This window comes from Pan troglodytes, chromosome 16 (genome assembly GCF_028858775.2).
Source record: "Pan troglodytes isolate AG18354 chromosome 16, NHGRI_mPanTro3-v2.0_pri, whole genome shotgun sequence".
Classification (NCBI taxonomy): Eukaryota; Metazoa; Chordata; class Mammalia; order Primates; family Hominidae; genus Pan; species Pan troglodytes.
In genome coordinates, this window is record NC_072414.2 from 72,296,918 (window position 1) to 72,318,290 (window position 21,373).

At 41.9% G+C, this 21,373-nt stretch overlaps 1 long non-coding RNA gene across 1 annotated transcript; it reads right to left on the reverse strand.

The window, feature by feature from the left end:
• Nucleotides 1-3,962: 3,962 nt before the first annotated feature.
• On the reverse strand, nt 3,963-9,281 carry LOC129137156 (uncharacterized). The gene is made up of 2 exons (XR_008539374.2): nt 9,183-9,281; nt 3,963-4,605 (listed from the first exon to the last, which is right to left on the reverse strand). It is a non-coding gene; the product is annotated as an uncharacterized LOC129137156 (long non-coding RNA).
• Between the last annotated feature and the right edge of the window lie 12,092 nt (nt 9,282-21,373).

Sequence of the window (21,373 nt, forward strand, 5' to 3'; positions counted from 1 at the left end):
ACTGTTTGAAACTTCATCTTTCCTTTAGCTTGTCCAGGTGCTCAGCCTTCAGGATTTGTCAGTATTTCCCGGGCTCTGGGTGTTTCTCCCTGGTCTTCACTTGGGCTCCTACTTCCTGGTCTGACATTCACTTCTGACTGTCCACACAATCCCAACAGCCCAGGCTTCAGAAGAACTTTTCCTTAAAACCCTGTGAGCACCTTAGAAGAGAAAGTCTGTCCCTCCAAGCTCCGTACCTGCCCTCCCTGACCCCAGCTCTGTTCCCAAATGACTATTACAGACATATGTAGATGGTCACAGTGAATTAGCAGGTGGGGAGTTGGGAGCGTTCTTGTGAATTGGCTCTTATTTTTTATCTTTCTACAGTACAGATATTACAATCACACCCCAGGATGCCTGATTGCTTTAGAATAGCCCACAGATAGTGGCTCCAACACTCAAAGCTTCGCAACAAGCCCTCAATCTTAAAGAAGCTCAGGGACTTTTTAGAGAGAAATAAAACAGAATCAGAGAAGAAAGACTGTCTGAGTAATCACAGGGATTCTTCCAGGAAGCACTCAGCCCCAGATACACAATTTTTCCTTCTTTAAATCAAATGAGAGAAATGTCTTCCTCCATAGAAGTAGGAATTCTAGCACAATGCAAGTGAAGACAATCAAGACCCCATCACATTGAGTCATGAACAGCTAAGAGCAAGAGAAATTCAGCTAGGGAAACCTACACGGCTGAGGCAGTTTCTGTTCTTGGATCAGATCATACTTAGCTCATGTGCTGAGCAAAAGGCTGAGAATGCTCCATCACCAAATGATCAGTTCTGATGCTGCCAGCCCATTAGGCCAGCTTGGGAAGCAGGAGCGGATGACGTGGGTGGAAGAAGAGTCATTCAGAACAAGGGTGATGCAATAAGCCAAGGGCCATGCACAGCCAGAACAGAGCCACTGTCTGAACCTCCCCTGGGTGAGAGGACAAGAATTCCCCAAGGAGGAGGGATTGCGAGACCAATGCTGCCGCTGTCTGGCAACAGGGCCTCCTCAAATGAATTCCACATCACCCAGCACAAGTTTAGGAATAGGCTTTATTTTGGAAAGGAGGAACTTACAAAGGTAGGATCAGTAAAAGAAGAGACTGGACTTCCCCCCTCCTCCCAAGGCCCTCGCGGAGAGGGTTCTGGGCAGGGTGCTTTGCCAGGCACACACACACAGTGAGGTGGGGGGTGTGTTCCTCAGGCTCCTGCTGGCCTCTTGTGTAGGACATGGGCGAGCAGCCTTGGAGCAAAGGACTCACACACTGCTTTGACCAGCAGTGTGGATTGGGTGTAGCTGTCAGAGGAGTTGTCTCAGTTCATTTGGGCTGCTGCAACAAAATACCATAGACTCAGTGGCTTATAAACAATTGAAATTTATTTTTCACAGTTCTCTAGGCTGGGAAGTCCTAGATCAAAGTACCAGCAGATTCTACGCCTGGTGAGGGCCCCCTCCCAGGTTTGGCTGTCTTCTCGCTGTGCCCTCAGGTGGTAGAAGGGGCATGGCAGTTTTCTGAGGCTTCTTTAATAAGGGCATGAATCCCATTCATGAGAGCTCTGCCTTCCAATGTCCCCTCCTTTAAATGCCATTGCCTTGAGAACTAGGATTTAACATATGAATTTCAGAGGAGCATAAACATTTAGTCTACAGCAGCAGTTGTCTGGAAATGTGGCTCCTAGAACCTGGGAATATTAGATCCCATGGAAGCTGAAGCCACCTGTTCTTCATACAGCTCCCAGTGGACCCTGGTCCTAGTTCTGGGCAATCAGAGTGAGTCCTTGGATCATTTCCTGACCCTCCCTGTCCCTATATCAGTAAGTCAGGGTAGCCACCTAGAGTGACGGCAGATGCCAGGCAGGTGATTTGACAAAGAGCCCATGTAGGAAGCATGGGGATTGGAAAGCATGAGTTCTGGTCAAAGGGGACAGTCACAAAGAAGCTTGGGCTCATTTTTGTCATGTGCAAATGTGTGCCCAATGTCTCCAGAAAATTGGGTTTTACAAAAGAAAGCTTATTTCCAGATATTTTTTAAAATGTGGACTCAATCGAGACCATCCTGGCCAACATGATGAAACCCCGTCTCTACTAAAAATACAAAAATTAGCTGGGTGTGGTGGCATGTGTCTGTAATCCCAGCTACTCAAGGGGCTGAGGCAGGAGAATCACTTGAACCCAGGAGGCGGAGGTTGCAGTGAGCCAAGATTGCACCACTGCACTCCAGCCTGGCGACAGAGAGAGATTCTGTCTCAAAATAAAATAAAATATAATATAATACAAATAAAAAGTAAAAAGAGTGGACTCTACTAACTTTGTATGTTATTGATGAATTCATTTTTTATAGCACAGTGTGGGCCTAACAGACTCATCTGTGAGCTGGATGCAGCCTCTGGCTGCCAGTTTCAGCCTGTCTTGTAAATTGTCATTTGCAATGTGTTTTAATTCAACAAGCATTTGCTTATTATTCATTTTTGCAAATTTCATTTTTCTCCTGCATACAGAGATGCTAATCTATTCTGCAATTCCATAGGCTTGAGGGTGAGGGAGAAAGTTGGTATTGTCTAGAGCAGAGTTTGGCAAACATTTTTTGTGGTGTAACTCTTTTTTTTTTTTAATGAAATCTTCTTCACTTGAGACTCCAATACATAAAGCACATAAAAGTGATAAATGGGCTCTTTTATTTCCATAGTGGAAACTGACTTTTTGTCTCTCCCCCGTTATATAAATAATACATGTTTGTTGGGGGAAAAATAAAACAATACATAACAGTATAAAGAAAAAAGGGGGATGGGGCAAGCCTGTGAAATCAGACCTCCTGGCAGGGTCACCATTAACCCTTCCAACCATCATGATTTTGTGTATGTCCTTATGCACACACATATCTGTGTACACACACACATAACATTTACACAAGTGGGATTGTGCTGCATTTACTGTAGACTTCATTTTAAATGCTCATTTAGGTTCTCATTTTTTTTTTTTGCTTGTTTCTCCCCCTCCTCTCTTCTATCTCTTCACTCACTCTCCCCACTTCTCTCTCTACACCCCATGCCCAATATATGTTAAGAACCTAATGGGTATTTTTCCATTCTGCTCTCTACGTGTATGATGTCTATGTCTATGTCTGTGTCTGTGTCTATGTCTCTATGTCTATGTATCTATGCATCTATCTGATCTATTTACGTATACCATGTGTGTGAGTAAAATCAGATTTGAGGGATCATTGCTTTTGAAAAACAAATGAGATAGCCTCATGCATACTACCCTGAACATTGCTGTCCTCAGTCAACATGGAAACTGATGCACAAACTCATTTGCCGCTACACTGGTATTGTATCCTTCATAGGATGTTGATGCACCTTATTCAACATCCCCTTTACTGACACACATGTAAGTTGTTTCTGGTTTGGAGCCACTACAAATACACTGTAATAAACATTCTTGTCCATAAAATTTTATGTTTTGGTGCATTTTTTTCTAAGGTTAGAATCCGAGAAGTGAGATTATAGGATCAAAGAGTATGTTTTTAGTTTTAAAACATATAGTCAGATTGTTTTCTAATGATCTAAAACAATTCCCTGGCTTCCCTGAATGCTTACCAGAAAGATGGTTTACAATTCATTTTAATTTTCTCAGTCTGGTGGGCTGAAAATGATAATACACTATTTGTCTTGCAATTCTCTGACTTCAAAGGGTTTTGAATATCTCTTCGTAGGCTGATTAGCCATTTGGCTATGCTTTTCTGTAATGGGTATTCTTAGCCTTTTAAAAATTAATTTGTACATTATAGATATTAATTTACTATCTACCATATGCATTGAATTTTCTCTAGTCTACCATTCATCTGCTGAATTTATGATATCCAGTTTCTCTGTGAAATTGCAAATAGAAATCAGTTGGTTTCAGTTTGAAATATTTTACCATGTAAAATTAAAATGTATATTTAAAGGAATTTGCTTATCTTTTATTAGTTCTGATTCTTTGTCTCGTTTAAAGAAGTTTCCTCATGACTATATGGATATGTGGTGAGAAACAATAGGAGCAATAGTGGTTATTGATAACTAGCTGGCTATTGCTATACAACAAATTATGTCAAAACTCTGCAGCTGAAAAGCAACAGCACTAGTTGTCTTGAAGTTCTGTGGGACAGAATTCTGGCTGTGGCTTAGCTGAGTCCTCCTTGTGGGTGTCTCACGATGCTGCAATGAAGCTGGAGGCTGGGGCTGTATTCATCTCCTGGCTTTACTGGGGAAGGATCTCCTTCCAAGCTCATGTGGTTGTAAACAGGATTTAGTTCCTTGCTGGCTGTTGGCCACAGATCACCCCCACCCAGGCCACCCTACATGGGCCTCTTCATAGGGCAGCTCAGTACAAGCAAGCAGGAAGGGTTAGTGAGAATGCTAGCCAAGAGGGAAGTCATAGTCATAGTCTTCTATAGCTGAATCTTGGAGGTGACATCAATCACTTTTGCTGTATTCTATTCACTGGAAGCAAGTCACCAGGTCCAGCCCACACTGGGGAGGAGATTACATAGGATGTGAATACGAGGAGGTAGGACCCATCGGTGGCTGTCTTAGAAACCTGTCTGCCAGAGAGAGAGAATTACGTCAGTGTATGCGCTTCTATTTTTAGAGGAAGATAGTTTTGTCCTAAAGTAGTTGTTCATGTTTGGCTTTTTGTTTGTTTGTAGACCTCTAGACTTTAAATTGAGTCACTTTTTAAAAAATTTTTATTTATTTTTAGAAACAGGGTCTTGCTCTGTCACTCAGGCTGGAGTGCAGTGGTGCAATCATAGCTCACTGCAGCCTCGAACTCCTGGGCTCAAGAGATTCTCTTGCCTCAGCCTCCTGAGTACCTGGGGCTACAGACACATGCCACCACTCCCAGCTAATTTTTTAATTTTTTAGTAGAGATTGGGGTCTTGCTATATTGCCCAGGCTGGTCTCAAACTCCTAGCCTCAAATGATCCTTCTGCCTTGTTAGGATTACAGGCGAGAGCCACCACGCTCGGTCTCAATTTATTTTTATGATAAATTATTGCACTTCTTTCTATCTATGTTAATAAACATGCCTTTAGGCACCTACATTAATCCAAAGGCTGAGTTTGAGAACCCTTGGACTAGAAGTTTCTTTCTGGTTTTCAAACTCTGCAGCACTTTTCCAACCAGAAATCGACTTTCAGATGCAGCGGTACCCAACAAAGTGCACTTCATCCATTACAAACGCGTCTTTATCATCTAATTAAGCTGCTTAGGATTTAGTGAACAGAAAACCCATAACTGTGCTTTATTCCCGCATTCATTACACAGATGCTGCCTGATATGCTTTTTGAAGCTGATTCACTGACTCTATATTTTCATTTCAAAAAAAAGGCTTTAGCCCTGTGGAAACTACATCAAAATAAAAACTCAGCTTAGCAATAGGCACAGAAACGTGAGACTTAAACTCCAATGAAATCAAAGATTGCAGTTAACACAGATATTTTCTTGGGAATTAAATGTTTACTCAAAAGCACAAAAATAACATGGAAGGGCATTATTATGTATTTATAATTGTGTTTATATGCATGTTTTTATCTCTGTTTTACTTGATGAAAATACAAATAACCAATATAAAATGTTATTTGGAAGCTACCTAGAGTACCAAGAAGAGAAGAGAGAATTTCCTTTTAAGGGAGAAAAAGCATCCATATTTAGGATGGTTTATGCTATACTGGAAGGGAAAACAAAAGATTCATGAAACATATGATGGGAAATGTTTTATCATAAAAAGCAGTCTTTGTTCATTGAAATCAATTATGCTACTTTAAATCATTTCAAGAATATATCATTTGCATAATTAAGCTAGTAGTATAGACATCAGATAAACAGAGAGGTGACAGACGTATTTCAGAATTAAAGTAATCAGAAGCTAAAAAGTCATGTTAGAAATTTTCATAAACGTGTGTTTTCTTGTTACTCACAGAATACCTGACCAACGAATGCTGTCAAATGCATATACTCAATATTCATTCTTTTTTACAATTACAGCTTTATTGAACTATAACTGATGAACAATCAATTTTACATTCTGAAGTGTACAATTAGATGTTTGACATACACACACAAAACCAACAGCACAATAAAAATAATACATTTTTATATCAACCCCCAAAGTTTTTTTGTGCCCTTTGTATGTATCCTCCTTCAATTGCCCTGGTCCTCCACCCCACTCTGTCTCCAGACAGCCACTGATCTGCTTTCTGACATCATAGATTGGTTTGCATTTTCCAGAATTTTCTAGGAATTATTCCATATGTATTACTTTTAATGGCAAAACCCGCAATTACTTCTGCACCAACCTAATATTTTGTTGTTATTGTCTGGCTTATTTCACCAGCATAATTATTTTGAGATACAACCGTGCTATTGTGTGTATCAATAGCTTTGTTCCTATTTTATTGCTGAGTCTATAGTAAGAATATTCCAAAATTTATTTAGGTATTTGCCTGTTGAACATTTGGGTTGTTTCCAGTTTTCAGCTATAAATAAATAGAACTGCCATTAACATTCATATACAAGTGTTTGGTGGACATATGCTTTCATTTCTTTTGGGTAAATATTTAACAGTGGGATGGGTGGATTGTACGGTGGGAACAGGTTTAACTTTTTACTAAACTGTCAAACTCCATTTTCTAAAGTGGCTGCACCATTTTACATTCCTACCAGCAGGGTATGAGAGTTCTAGTTTCTCCATATCCCTGCCAACATTCATGGAATAAATTACAGCAATGTATATTTCTTGGTGTATATAGAATATCTTACCAACTAATGTTGTCAAATGCACACAGTCCTCTTTTATTTTTAATCCAGTGAGGCTCAAAAGGGTCCTATTTTAATTTGAAGAGTTTCTTTTTTGCAAACCAGCACCACAGATTTAGTGAGTGTGAGTATGGGAGTTGCATTAAGAGTGTGGGCTTTGAAATCAGATCGTCTGTCAAAATTCGAGTTCCGTTACTAATAACTGTCTCGCCTCACTTTCCTCAGCTTTAAAACTCATTTAATAACAGTGTCTATCTTACAGGGTTTGGGAGAAGATAAATATTTTAATGCATGTAAGCCACCGTTCACTGGGCACATGGCAATTAATAAATGTTACATATAATGCAAATGAGCTATATATAGTCCTTTGCAGTTACTAGGAAAAAAATAGTTCTTGAGCTCTCATCTTAGGGATTATGAGATTATTTGTAAAGTAATTTGATCTCAATTTTTACAAATAACTGTTTACTGACTTTAAATAATATATATTCATTGCAGAGAATTTGGAAAGCAGGGTTTTGGCAACACATCAGGCTGAGCAGACATGGAGATATTCCTCCTGTTACAACGACATACAAATGGTGGATAAAAGAGAACAAAACGACTAGGCGCAGTGGCTCACACCTGTAATCCCAGCACTTTGGGAGGCCGAGGCGGGCGGATCACGAGGTCAAGAGATTGAGACCATCCTGGCTAACATGGTGAAACCCCGTCTCTACTAAAACAAATACAAAAAATTAGCCTGGTGTGGTGGTGGGTGCCTGCAGTCCCAGCTACTCTGGAGGCTGAGGCAGGAGAATGGCGTGAACCCAGGAGGCCCAGCTTGCAGTGAGCCGAGATCATGCCACTGCACTGCAGCCTGGGTGACAGAGCGAGACTCTGTCTCAAAAAAAAAAAAAAGAGAGAACAAAACAACTTTGAAAAATGCAGAGCTAAGCCCCCGCTAATGGTGAGCTAGGAGATTCTGATCAATATTCTTGTTGAGAACTATAAAAGCTGCACAAAATAGTAAAATCAAAACAGAAACATCAACTTAAGGCTTCAGATTGCTAAGAAGATAAAGAATTTCTGGGCCGTGATCTGGGGATGATGAAACCCTGGTAAGCACCCCTTGTTTGGGATTGGGCCTTCAAGGACTGTGAGACGGAAGTGAGTGCTGGCAGCAGACAGGCTGTCATTAGAACTGAGCTCAGCTCCAAATCATGTCAGTGCTTATGCCTGTCTGAAGGGATATTGGATGGATATTAATCCTAAGGAGCTGGCAGAAGCAAACAAATCCTCTCCGGAGGAAGATAAGAACGCTTTAGACCCCAAATGATTTCCATAAACAATTTCACAAAGACAACCATTGGCACCAACAAGTAATAAGCAGGCCAGGAGGGAGATACAGCAACATGAACAAAACACCACAGAAACAATAGACAGTGGAGACAGACTCAGAAGTTTCCTTACTGGTATTATCAGAGATGGCTTTAAAATATCTATGCTTGTTATGTCCAAGGAGAAACAAGACCAAGATGGAGAAAATCTGCAGAGAACTTGAAACTGTGAAATAGAAAAAAACAAATTAAATTCTACCTCCATGGGTGGGTTTAATAGTGGACCAGACACAACTGAAGAGAAAATTAGAGACTTACAAGAAAATCAGAGAATAGGATTGAATAGACACAGATAAGACTTTGTCTGACACATTGCAGGCAAGGCCATGCCACGTACAGTGAAGGTTGTGCCCTGGAAGTGTCATTTGCACAGACTGTGAGAAAATAACTCTTGGAGTCGTGCAGCACCGTGGTCGTGGTCAAAGGCATGCAGTTAATGACAGCAGAAAATCACTTCCGCCCTCTCTTTCACAATTTACAGATCTACTCATTCTTCATAATGCTAAAACTGCCTCTTGGGCTCTCTTCTGTCCCGAAACTGGAAGTTAGAATATGTAGAGATTATACTGCTCTCAGATATTCTTTGTTTATCCATTTAAAAAACTTCTTAGGGCCAATGCGTGAGCTGGAGAAGGATTTTTCTTTTTTAATTGAATGACTTTGTGTATTTATACATACAACCAAGTCAAGGGACCCTAGTGCTCGAATATCCTACAATGTGAGTGTAAGAAGCAGTGTGTCTCCCTCCAAAGCAAAGCAAAGCAAAGCAAAGAGTGGCTGTCAATTAACGCAGACAGAAAATTTTAATTTTTTCTACCTCTCCATTATACAGGCCCTTTTCTCACTGTATTGAATCCTGAATTTATGAGTTTTTGTCCCCCTTTCCTTGTCTCTGTTTTTATGAATGTGAATAAAGAGCAGTGCAAAGTTAACAAACCCACCAACATTCACTCATTCAACAAATAGTTTTGAGCATTTCCTACCTGGGAGCCAGGCACTGTTCCACATATCAGGAAATACATTGAGAAACAGATCAGACAAGTTACTGTCCTCATGGACCTTCCATTTATGTGAAGGAGGTGGATGCTACCCAAAGAAAACAGCAAACACATAATATAACATCAGGGAAGGACACATATTGTTTTAGAGGTGTCCCAAGCTGTCTCTCCCTCACCAAGAGAGTCCTCTCTTCACTGTGAACCTGAATAAGCTATTTTAAACAGACTCTGTAAGCTCAAAAACAGGAAAAAGAAATTTCATTTCAGTTTTAGTTTATTGATTTTACCTAGCCCCCTGTCAGATTTCTCTGGCTTTTAAAAAATATAATTATGCAGCTAATGCAGCTGGCAGTGAACGCAAAGCAACTACTGTTTGAAGGAATCTGAAAAATGCTGTTTGTGGAAGTGTGAGGGACTAACTAATATTTCCAGTGGCTTCCAAGGGAGTAGAATGTGTTAGGGAAGATGCCAGGAGGAATGGATGGGGAGCTATTCCAGAAGCTTCATGTGGAGCTGCCTCTGTTCTTTGAATTCTTCCCCATAGATTACGACACAATTAAAAATTCTGTTTCCATCCTCTTGCAACTTGTAAGAGGCCTGAGGGGACTCTTCTACAGGGCACTTTGAACATATATGGCAAGATAATTTATTGAAACATGAAAATTGCACATAAAATCTTCCTATGTTTTTTTTGTGCCCAATTTGATTTCAGGAAGGTAGTTGGGCTAGCAAGGCAGAAGCTGCCTAAGTGCATGGCTCTCAGGGTGTCCGTTGTAAAAGTCTCAGCTCACTGACGTGATCGCACAGAGTGAATGGGAGGCTGAGGGGCATGGGGGAGTTGGGAGAGGGAGGAGAGTTCTAGACATTGGGAAGGGGTGGGCCCTGTCTCTGGGCAGTGCCCTGGCATAGGTGGCAGCACCCCATAGTGCAATCGCAGCACCCAGGTAGGCCAAACCCTGTGAGAATTCTCTGACCCCTGCCACTGGGCTTGTGCCCAAGCAGGAAATGGAAGCTGCAGGACCAGCCCTTCTGGAGGCACCACGGGTTTGGGCAATGGCTGTGTTAAGGCCCTTCTCCAATGCCTGGGTCATTTGTCAGACCCTGGCAATCATTGCACAACACTAGCGGGGGTACCCTAAGAATAATGGACTTAAATTTCCTACGTACTGGGGAAGCAAGAAGATCTAAAATGGAATTATTTTATTTAATATCATAAACAAGATAGTTTTTGCACTACTGATTTTATGCATGAATTCTTATTTGCATATTCATATCATTCACTCATCCATTCACTCAGGATACAGTTAATCTATAATGGCTACATACCAGCCCCTACAACAGATGTCCTTGATTCAGAAATGACTAAGAGAAGGTTTCTTATCCTAAGTGAGAAACAGCCAAATTAACAAGTGTATCAGTTATCTAATGCCGTGTAACAAATGACACCAAAATGTAGTGGTTTAAAACAATAACCATTTAGAGCTCACAGTTTTGGAGGTTGATATTTTGGGGTTCTTTAGGTCTGTGTCATGCTCAGTTGCTATCAGCTGGACTTGCTTATGTGTCTGCAGTCAGCTGCCAGGGCAGGTGGGGATGGGGTCAGCTAGGAATTGGCTGTTCAAAAAATAACTCAGCTCCAACCACTGGATCTTGTTCCTACATGTTTCCTTATCAACAACAGGGCTGCCCTGGGCTTGATTCTCCAAGTTTGAAGAGCAGCAGAGGCAATCCAAACGGACAAACTAATTTCTCTCTCTCTCTTTTTTTTTTTTTTTTTTTTTTTTTTTGGTGGTGGAGTCTCGCTTTGTCACCCAGGCTGGAGTGCAGTGGCGTGATCTCGGCTCACTGCAAGCTCTGCCTCCTGGGTTCACGCCATTCTCCTGCCTCAGCCTCCAGAGTAGCTGGGACTGCAAGCACCCACAACCACGCCTGGCTAATTTTTTTTTGTATTTTTAGTAGAGACGGGGTTTCACTGTGTTAGCCAGGATGGTCTCCATCTCCTGACCTCGTGATCCGCCCGCCTTGGCCTCCCAAAGTGCCGGGATTATAGGCGTGAGCCACCGCGCCCGGCCAACAAACTCATTTCCAATCTCTGCTTGCCTGAGACTTACTATACTGTCCCAGTAGCCAAAGCAATCACGAGGCCAGCCGCAACTCAGGAGGGAGAGAAAGACTCCTGCTCTTGAAAAGAGTTGAACAGGGATATTAGAGGGAAGAGGATACAGGGCAAGGAGACTGTGTGGTCAATCTCACAAACAATTACAAGAAGTGAATGAAATCAAAGGTGTTCTGAGATATAGCAAAGTGTTATTTTAGTATAAGGGAGTAGAGAGTAGCAGATAGAAAATTCTACCTGGAGTAGGTTCAAGAAGGGCTTCCACCAGGAAGTGATGCTTGGCCCAGATTTGGAAATGCAAGTCGATGACGAGGACAGGGAAATGGCCTGGTGCATTCAGGAAGTGCCAAGAGTTCTCCTGACGGTGCAGTGCAAGGTGAGGGGTGCCATGGTGGGGGAAGAGCCCGAGGAGAAGGAGGGGCCACTGGGGCATTTCTCTGCATTTCTGACCAAGCCCAGATCTTCCCGGTTCTACTGTGATTCCAACCACTTGTCCCTGTTCTGCCTTCTGGAGTTACACGAATCACACCCCTCTCTTCTCTGGAGAGAGCATGCATTTTCCTCTATGTATTCAGCCTCTCCCTCCCACCACCTCAACATTATAAACCCTTCCTCAAAGGGTTCCCTGTTCCTGTTTTTGCTGCTTCCTGTTCTAAATGGCCTCCAAAACAGAAGCAGATCTGACTCAAGCAGAGCTCAGTGGGCTTTCCCCAAGTGTCTTCCTAACCCCTAGGACAGGTCAAGAACAGGGATGCTGAGCCCCAGTACTTTGTTGTGAGGCCGTGGTGCCATCAATGTCCCAGTGGCCCCAAGGAAAAGCATGGGCGTGCTCATTGGACCTTCACAGTGACCCTTCCTGGGGTTCAGGGATGGGGATGGGGAGGTGGAGGGACAGTGGCCCTGGATCCATCCTTAAGGAACAGCAACTCAGGTGGCTGATCACACAGTCCCTTTCTCCACCAATGCCCATAAGGGCAGGTCTTGCGTGGGATTGCTATTCATTCACTTATTCAACAAATGCACACTGATACCTGCTCTGTGTTAGGCATCGCCGTACTGTCTGGGACTAAGGCATGAAGCAGACCTGATCTCTGCCCCAAAGTTCATTCCAGTCCTTTAAGAGGAAGGGACAGGTTTGTAAAGAAGCCTCCCCAGTGACCCTTGAGTGACATCACGACCACTTATCAGGCTCTGAATCCATAGGGCAAGGGACATCACCGCATCTGGGCACCCTCAGCAAGTTGTGACCTTCAGGGTTAACAACAGTGAGTGTTCTCATGGATGTGTCCTGTAGCAGCCACTGTCCTAGATGCTTTCCACGGGTCCACTGATGCAGCCTCTTACAACCCTGTGAGGTGGGTGGAGTCCTCCCCATTGTATGATGTGGGGAGGTAGCAGGGAGAGGACTCTTAGGGGTCCCAGACTTCCTGGGCAGCAGGGTGCTGTTGGGTGCTGATTAGAAGAAAACATAGGGGAAAATCTCCATGGCATTGGTCTGGGTAGTGATTTCTTGGATATGACCCCAAAAGCATAGGCAATGAAAGCAAAAAGAGAAAAGTGGGATTGCACCAAACTAAAAGCATATGTGTGCACAGTCAAGCAAGCAATCAACAGATTGTTTGGGAATGAGAGCAAGAGGAGTTTTAAAAAAAAAAGTAAAAAAAAAAAAAAGAGCAAAGAGACAACCCACAAATTAGGAGAAAAAAATGGATAAAGGGCTAATATCCAAAATATACAAGAAACTCAAACAATTCAATAAAAAACCTATTTAAACATGAGCAAAAGACCTGAATAAACATTTCTGATAAGAAGACATTATAAAATGACCAACAGGTATATGAAGAAATGCTTAACATCTCTAATCATCAGAGAAATGCAAATCAAAACCCAATGAGATATCACCTCACATTTGTTTGATTGGCTATTATTAAAAAGATGAAAATAGCAAGTGTTGGTGTGGATGGGAAGAAAAGTGAACCCTTGTGGATTGTATCTTTTTTATCCTTACTTAAAAATCAAACACATATATGAATAGACACATCTCTTTTATGCATACATAATACATATACATATATTCAAATAACTTCAGGTTTTGTTATTATTTTCACCCAGATTTACTCATCTTATATACTCTGCATCTTGATTTTATCCTTCAATAATAAATACTTTATGGGGGTTCTCTTACTCAACTTCTGTACCCCTATTTATTTCTAATGACTACCAACTTTTATTACATGATGTAGCTGTACTGTAGATTATTCCCTTATCCTATTAGTATGACCATCAAAGGGCACTCATTTTATTTTTCCTTTTTTTGTCACATTAACAATACAACAGTAAACATCCTTGTGTATATTATAGCATTTATTTCTGTGAGATTGTTTCCCAGCAGTGAGATTTTCAGTTAAAAGAGTGTTTTAAAATTTTAGAGCTATTTCAAGTTGCTTACCCTAAAAGGCTATAATAATGCCCATTTCTAACTATTTCTAAGGATATCCTTTTCCCCACAATCCAGCCAACAATAGATGTAATTAATTTTTAAATTTTGGCAATTTCATGGATACTGTTGCTGAATATTTTCTTGACTACTGTGTTCAAACAACTTTGATTATGCTTCTTGGGCATTTGGATTTGCTTTGAATTGTCTGCTTAAATTCCTTGCTCATTTTTCAAGTGCTTAATGTTTGTCTTCTTCATATAAAATAGAAATGATTATTAATCCTTTGTCATCTCCATTACAAATAATTTGCCAAATCTATTGTGTATATCACATTTTACAAGCTTTTTTCATTTCCTCTTCAACAGTTTAAATGTTTTATAGATAATTCTGTTTTCTCATAGTTTCTGGATTTTCTCTTATAAAAATTATAGATTTTTAAGTCATTTGCTACAATAAAATTGCAGAGCAAAAGGGATAATCTATATATCTTACCCCATTTCCACTTTTGAGTGCTTAGTTGTAGGTTAGAGGGAATCCATTGATTTGGTATATTTGTCTTGTATCTAGCCACATTATTCAAATTTTCATTTTAGTTTTCTAAGTATGCCATTATATAATCATTAAACTTTTCAAAAAAAATCTCTTAATGCTTAACACTTGGTATGCAAATTTTCTGGCTTATTAATTCATGAAGATTATGTTGAGAGATAAACATAACCACATGTTTAGTTCCAAATTTTATTTTAAAATGTTGAATACTTTGCAATTGATCCCATATCTCCTAAGTTTTGGGCTAATTTGTTATGTACCAGTAGATAACTAATTTATCTACTTACCTATTAACTAATGCACCAGTAGATAATACTAACCTTGCCAAACATGGTTAGCCTTATAGTACAAATTGGGGACCATTTTCTCTAATTTCTATTCTTTGATGAACTTTGTATAGGATTAAAATAATTTATTCTATGCATGTTTGGTGAAAACTGTCAGAGAATGGTATTGGCCTATTCTTTTTGTTGTAGCAGATTTTTAACTGTTGCTCCATTTTGTTGAATGGTTAAAGGACTCTTCTGGTAATAATTAAGAAGGTTGTCTTGCTGACTTTAGCCTGCTATATCCCATCTTTAGATATTTTGTGGGTTGTTACTGTTAGCCCTATCCACACTAATTAACCAATCAATCAGAGGTTGGTAACCACTCCTGGTACCAAGTCAATTATTTCAGACTTACTCATTGGGAAGTAATGAATATAGGATATCAGAGCAGTTTTGTGTCTACAAACCTCCTTGAGTTCAGAATGTAGGAAAGATATATTTTGATTTTTTTCCAATTTACTTTTTACTTTTTAAATTATATTTTTATGTTTTCTCCTTTACTGTTTCAAATTTTGCTTTTCAGATTCAGGTCTTTAGTCCAGCTGGAATTAATCTTCCGCATGCTGTGGAAAAGGTGAACAGTTGCATTTGTACATTTGAAGAAAATGCACTACCTGAGTGAACACTCAGGGAGGGCGGCGGCTGGGGCGGTTTCAGCAGTGGGGTCCTCGCAGGGTCCAAGGCCTGTCCCTGTGCCCAGTGCCAGCCCGGTGCGGGGCAGGACCGGAACTCATTCTCTAGCACCGCTTGCGACTGGCCCAGCCCTCCAGTACCACCGCCCCGTCCCCTCCCCAACCAGTTCCCGCGGGGACCAACAGGACAGAAGAAGCTGGCACCTGCGGGGGGCAAGGCTGGGGACTCAGATTCCAGGTGTTTCAGGTTGTAGCTGCCCAGCCGGCAAGGTAGGCGCTGAGAGGTGCGGCAGACGGTGGAGAGTCGTCAAGCGTCGGGTATCACCCAGGAAGGGTGAGGGTGGCTCCGTGGCACACGTGCCCTGGATCAGCCCATGCAAGAAGCCCTCGGATTTTATGTCTGGAGTAGAAGGTAAAGCCACAGAGGCCACACCGCAATGTGGACCACTGCCTCCAGACTGCCTGCACGGTCCTCTGAGGAAACCTTCCAGGGCGCTCACCCGTCGTTGGGGACACTATGACCGGGCAGCAGTGATCTCGAGGCTCCCAGAGCTGCTGCATGTCTAAGGGACAGTGTGGAGATGGGCCTGGCCGTCTGCTTGCCGCAATTCTTGCTGTAAGTGGCTCATCTAGCCAAGCTGGACTTTTTTGAGTGTTTTATTATCAGCCTAGCATTCTGGCAATGGCCACTCCAGGGAGAACAGGTTCTGGAAGCGTGTACCGCCAGCTGTTTTTGCCAGTGCCTGTCCGGGACAGCTCTTCCCAGCACCGAGAGCCACAGTTATCCTTTCACCTATCCTTTCCAATGACATAGCATCCTAGATCTTGCTTCTGCTCCATTGCCTTGTTTTCCTGACCCCATGTTATTTCTTCAGGCGGAATCCACGGGTTCTCCTTTGTCCCCACGTTATTTCTTCTGGCGGAATCCACGGGTTCTCCTTTGTCCCCACTCTCACCACTGCTCTGGATGCTCAGCCTGGAAGAGGCCCATGGAAGATGCTAGAAACTGGCCTATGTGCCAATAGCTGCCCAGGACCTTGGAGCTGGGGGTTCTGTGGACCTGCACTTCTTAGAAGACTGCAGGGAACTCTGATGCTGATAAAGTAGGAGATGCCCTAATTTTCAGGAGTGCTTGTGAGCAGGTCTTCTACGGTGCTCCCTTACTGTGTATAGTCCACGGGGGACTTAGGAGGAAGGTGGAACTAAACTGCCAGGATTCCTGCAGCAAAGCCTGGTCTGGCCTAAGGAGTTTCAGTTTCCTCCACTGTCATCTCCAGGTGTCAATAGACCATCAGAGGAAAGAGGAACTTGTCAAAATAAGTTCAAAACAGACTCTCCAGATTCGACATATGGGTTATGCATTGGCAAAGGGAATGTCAACGTTAGCAATAAATGCCTGTTTGGAGGCTTAGTTGTTTAGGGGCCCTAAACAAAGCCCTAAACAAGACTTCTAGAAAGTGAAAGTAAAATTCGCTTCCTTTTTTCCTGCCAGCCTCCTTGGCCTCCAGCTTTCTCATGAAACACCTCCCAATAATGTGTATGCTTCTTTTAGTTGCTTGGGATAAAGATTCCCAGGAATACCGTTGCCTTCCCCTGCTGAGGACTTTCTCCACTGCTGGATGAGGGTAGGGTGGGAAAAGTCCTTCAGGGGTCGTCTGAGCTTCCAGACTGCACATTCAATGCACAGAGTGTCAGAGTCTCTTCAGTTTCCCAGCAGTTGGGGATAACTCTGGTGACTATGAGCTCTTGAGGGCTCTGAAACTTCTGGAAGCCAAAGACGTCCCCATCACAGCCCTCCTCTTGGATGTCTCCACATCAGGGCCTCAGGATGAGTGTTGTGGTCCTTCCCTCCTTCTTAGTAGGTTCTCTGTTAGGAATATGTAATAGGCACTGTGGGGTTGTGCCCTATGCCACATCTCAAATGGTCAAAGAGCTGTGTAAACCACACCTGTATAACTGGAAGCCATCAGGAACACAGTGCCAGAGGAATGCTGGGGAAGAGGGTGAGTGGATAAGGTGGAAAGGCAAGGTGTGAATGCAGCCAGGGACCAGTGTGACCTGAACCTGCAAAGTTGGCCTAAGTGGAAGCTCCTTAAACTTGTGGGTCCTGGCCCATTTCTCATTCTAAAGGAGAAAGTCTTTGCCCCGAACTTATTTGACTGGGTTGAAAGTGCCATTTGACTCATGATAGGAGGGAGCCTCTAAAGCCTCTCAGGTGGATGATGGGTGCCAGTCCTCATCCCATTCTTCCTGCAGGATGGAGTATCAGGCATTTCAGCTCCCTGGCTGATCTTAGGACTTGGATTTCACTGCACATGAGAGGTGTTCCCCTTGCAAACATCTCCTGGGTTTGTCTTCTCACAGCTGGCTGCCAGTTCCTGATTTTATTATCTAACTGAGAAACTGGACAAGAAGTGGAGTTTGGGGGCAATGGGGCCTGATTTCTGGGATCAGTTCCTGCTTCTTATGGAGAGTTAAAAAGAAGGCAGAATTTTCTGTATCCTTTTTCATGTGTGTCATGAAATCATCACAAAAGCTGTCTCAGATAAGAAGCTGATGGGAATTGCTTTGCTTTTCAATTCAACTTTGTCCTTGAGGCACTCTGCTGATGAAAATACATTCCACTCAAGGAAGCATTCTAATTCTCATCAAGACTATGCCGTTTGACTATATAAAGCACTGATCTTGTACTTAAATGGCAGATTACCCTTCTGAGAAGGCCCATGGGAAGTTTATTCACAAATCTCCTAATGCTGCTATGGCTTAGATGTGCCTGAGAGGCTTCTCTGGAAATGGCCTTCAGAGCTGGCTTATGGGCTGTATGGGATTCAGCTTCATTTTCTTTTTTTTTTTTGGAAACACTCTCATTTGGGGCCTAAAATGTTATTCTCTAGTTTATTTGCCTAAGTTCACACATCTCTCAGATATTTTCCAAAATCAATTCCATTCTCTAATAATGAGTTGCCATTGAGAGCGTATTCCAAAATGTTGCCCATAGGCTAGAAAAGCTTCCCGAAGGGCAGAGTCAGCACAGTGCTGTGCGGTGAGGGCTTTATTGGCATCAGCGTGGAGCTTTACAGCACAGCTACTTAGGTACCAATACTTACATGGGGAGATTAAGTAGTTGGCTGTCCACAAACAGTCTGTCGCCTGACAGGCATAGTCCATGGCCATTGAAACTTGAGGTGTTCTTTACTTATTGAGGATAAGCCTTGGAATTTAAGGCTTTGTACTACAAAGTGAATCCAAGGAAAAATTGTGTTTGTGTGTGAGTTCAGCGTGTGCATGTGAGGTCAACGTGCTGTTATGGAAGAGGACCTGAAAGCGTCAGGAGAGGAAAGAACAGAGAACTGAGAGGAAGAGTCCCGGGGGAAGGGCTTTATGGTAGAAAATGGGCCTGGGACACCAAGAAGGGGACAGAGCAACATGATGAGGAGATAGAGGTCTGTGGGGGAGAGGACCATGAAGGGAAAGAGGCAGGGGAGGGGACCTCAAACCACGGATGGACCAAAAGCTGAGGTTGAGTGGTAAACAAAAACGAGATGATTTGGTGGATTTTCCACATAGAGCTAAAAACAGTTGGAGAACAGGGAGCTAAGGAGAGAATGCAAAGTGAGTGCCCTGGAGCCAGTATGGGAGGGGTCTCCTTAAGACCATCGCTTGCTACAGCAGTACTTGGATTCTTAGATGGGATGTTAAAACTCCTAGAGTCTGCCTAAGGACCAGGATCCTTTTATTCTACCCAATATAAAGAGTCATGCTTAACTTTTCACATTGCGCTTCCATTAGAAACCTGACCATCATGTCGGTCTCTTTACTCACACCCTGAATGTTGTAGCTGTCATGTATATTACATCTACATACACTGAAAACCCCACTTCACAATGTCATCATCTTTGCTTTCATCCATAATTCATACCTTTAAAAACTTAGAAGAATGTAAATCTATTCTATTCACCCCAGTAGTTACCATTTCTATGTCTCTTTAATTCTCAGTTTCCCCAGTTATCATTTCCCTTCTGCCTGAATAACTTCCTTCAGCATTCTGAAAGAGTAAGTCTGGTGGTGATGGATTCTCTTCATTTTTTTTTCATCTGAGAATATCATTTTCTGATTATTTCTGTGGGATATTTTGTCTAGGTATAGAATTCTAAGAAACATGGTTTCGCTGCCTCTGGCAGCCGTGGCTTCTAATGATAAATCTGCTGTCATTTGAGTGGTTGTTTCCCTATGAGAGAGAAATGTATCCTGTTTCTCTGGGTTTTCTCATGGCATTTTTCTTTTATTTAATATTTGATAGATGGTTAGGATGTGTTTAGACATGGGTTTCTTTGAGTTTATTCTCTTTGGAAGTGGCTGAGCTTCTGAAATCTGTAAGCATGTCTTTTACCAAATTTAGGAAATTTTCTTCAAAACATTTTAAAATACCACTGCATTTTCTCCTCTCCTGTGGGACTCTATTGAATGAATATTAGACTTTTTATACTGGTGCTTAGGCCATTTAGGTCCTGTTCATTTTTAAAAATCATTTTTGCTTTCTGTTGTTTAGAATGGACAATTTCTATTGAACTAGCTTCGAGTTCAATTAATTTTTCCTCTGTCATCTTCATTCTGCTATCATCTTGTGAAGTGGTGGGAAAGAGTGGAGTGATGCAGCTCCAAGTTTAGAAATGCCAAGGATTGCTGGAAGCCTCCAGAAACTAGGAGAGAGGCAAGGAAGCAGTCTCCTCTAGAATCTTCAAAGGGAACATGGCTCAGCCAACACCTTAATTTTAGGTTCCTAGCCTATAGAACTGTGAGGGAATACATTTTTCTTGTTTTAAGCCACCAAGTTTATGGTAATTTGTATGGCAGCCCTAAGAAAACTGCATCGGTATTTACCCATATCTCCTGTTCTGGTCCCCAGGCATAATTTGGGTAAATATCAGATAACACAGCTGACAAAATACTGGTTCTACTAAGAGCAAAGAGGACTCTACAGTGAAGGAGCTGCAGGACCTGGTTAATGTGGCCAGCAAGACAGGAGAGTATGCTTAGGAATGGATCCTGAGCTCACTGATTCGGGAGAGGGCTGAATATAAAGTTGGGAATGGGAGATCTGTCACCACAGGAGAAATCTCTTGTAACACAGTGTTTGTGTCCATGGCAAAGACTCTAGAAACAATCCTACTATGCTGCTTGGATTCTTGGGAGGGAAGGGACTACATTCCTTAAGTGCAGATGCTAGAACTATTGTGGTCGACAGAGGAAGAGGAATTAAAAGTCTCAGTAAATGGGTATGGGGAATGGATCTTGTCTATAAGATCATTTCTTTGGAAGTCCTGAAGGCACTCCTTTTACCAGAACAGTGAGGATGGTCTCGATCTCCTGACCTCATGATCTGCCCGCCTCGGCCTCCCAAAGCTGTGAATTATTTTCTTATTCTACCATCAATGGGCAGTCATTTTATTATCTCTTGCTATTATTTTTTAAAAAGTACTAAACATCCTTTGTATATGATAGCATTCATTTCTGTGGGAAATATTCCAAGGAGTAAGATTTCCCGCTCAAAGAATGCTTGAAAATTGTATAGCCATTGCCAAGTTGCTTCCCTTAAAACTCTATAATAATACCCATTTCCAACTATGCCTGACAGGATCCGTCTCCTCCACAGCCCAGCTAGCACCAGGGGTCACTGATTTTTAATTTTGCTAGTTTCACTGGCACTTTGATGGATAGTTTCTTTACTACCAGTTTTTTGAACAATGCTGATTATGTTTACTGGGCATTTGGATTTGCTCCCAATGATTAGCTTCATTTGTTTATTTTTCGAGTGCCCAACTTTGCCCCTTTCGTATGAAATACAAAGTTATGTTGTTGTCATCTACATATAAAATAATCTTCCAATTCTATTGTTCATGTACTACATTGTTTTCCAAGCTTTTTTTCTCCACTTCAGTTGCTTAAATGTTTTATGGTCAATTACATCTGTCTTTTCTCTTATAGTTTCTGGGTTTCCTATCTAGGTTAAGAAAATATTCCCACATTTCCCTTCTAATTTTCTATTAAAATTGTTAATTCGTTTTTTCTTTAATTCTGTAAATATATATGGTACAGTGGTATTTTTTCCA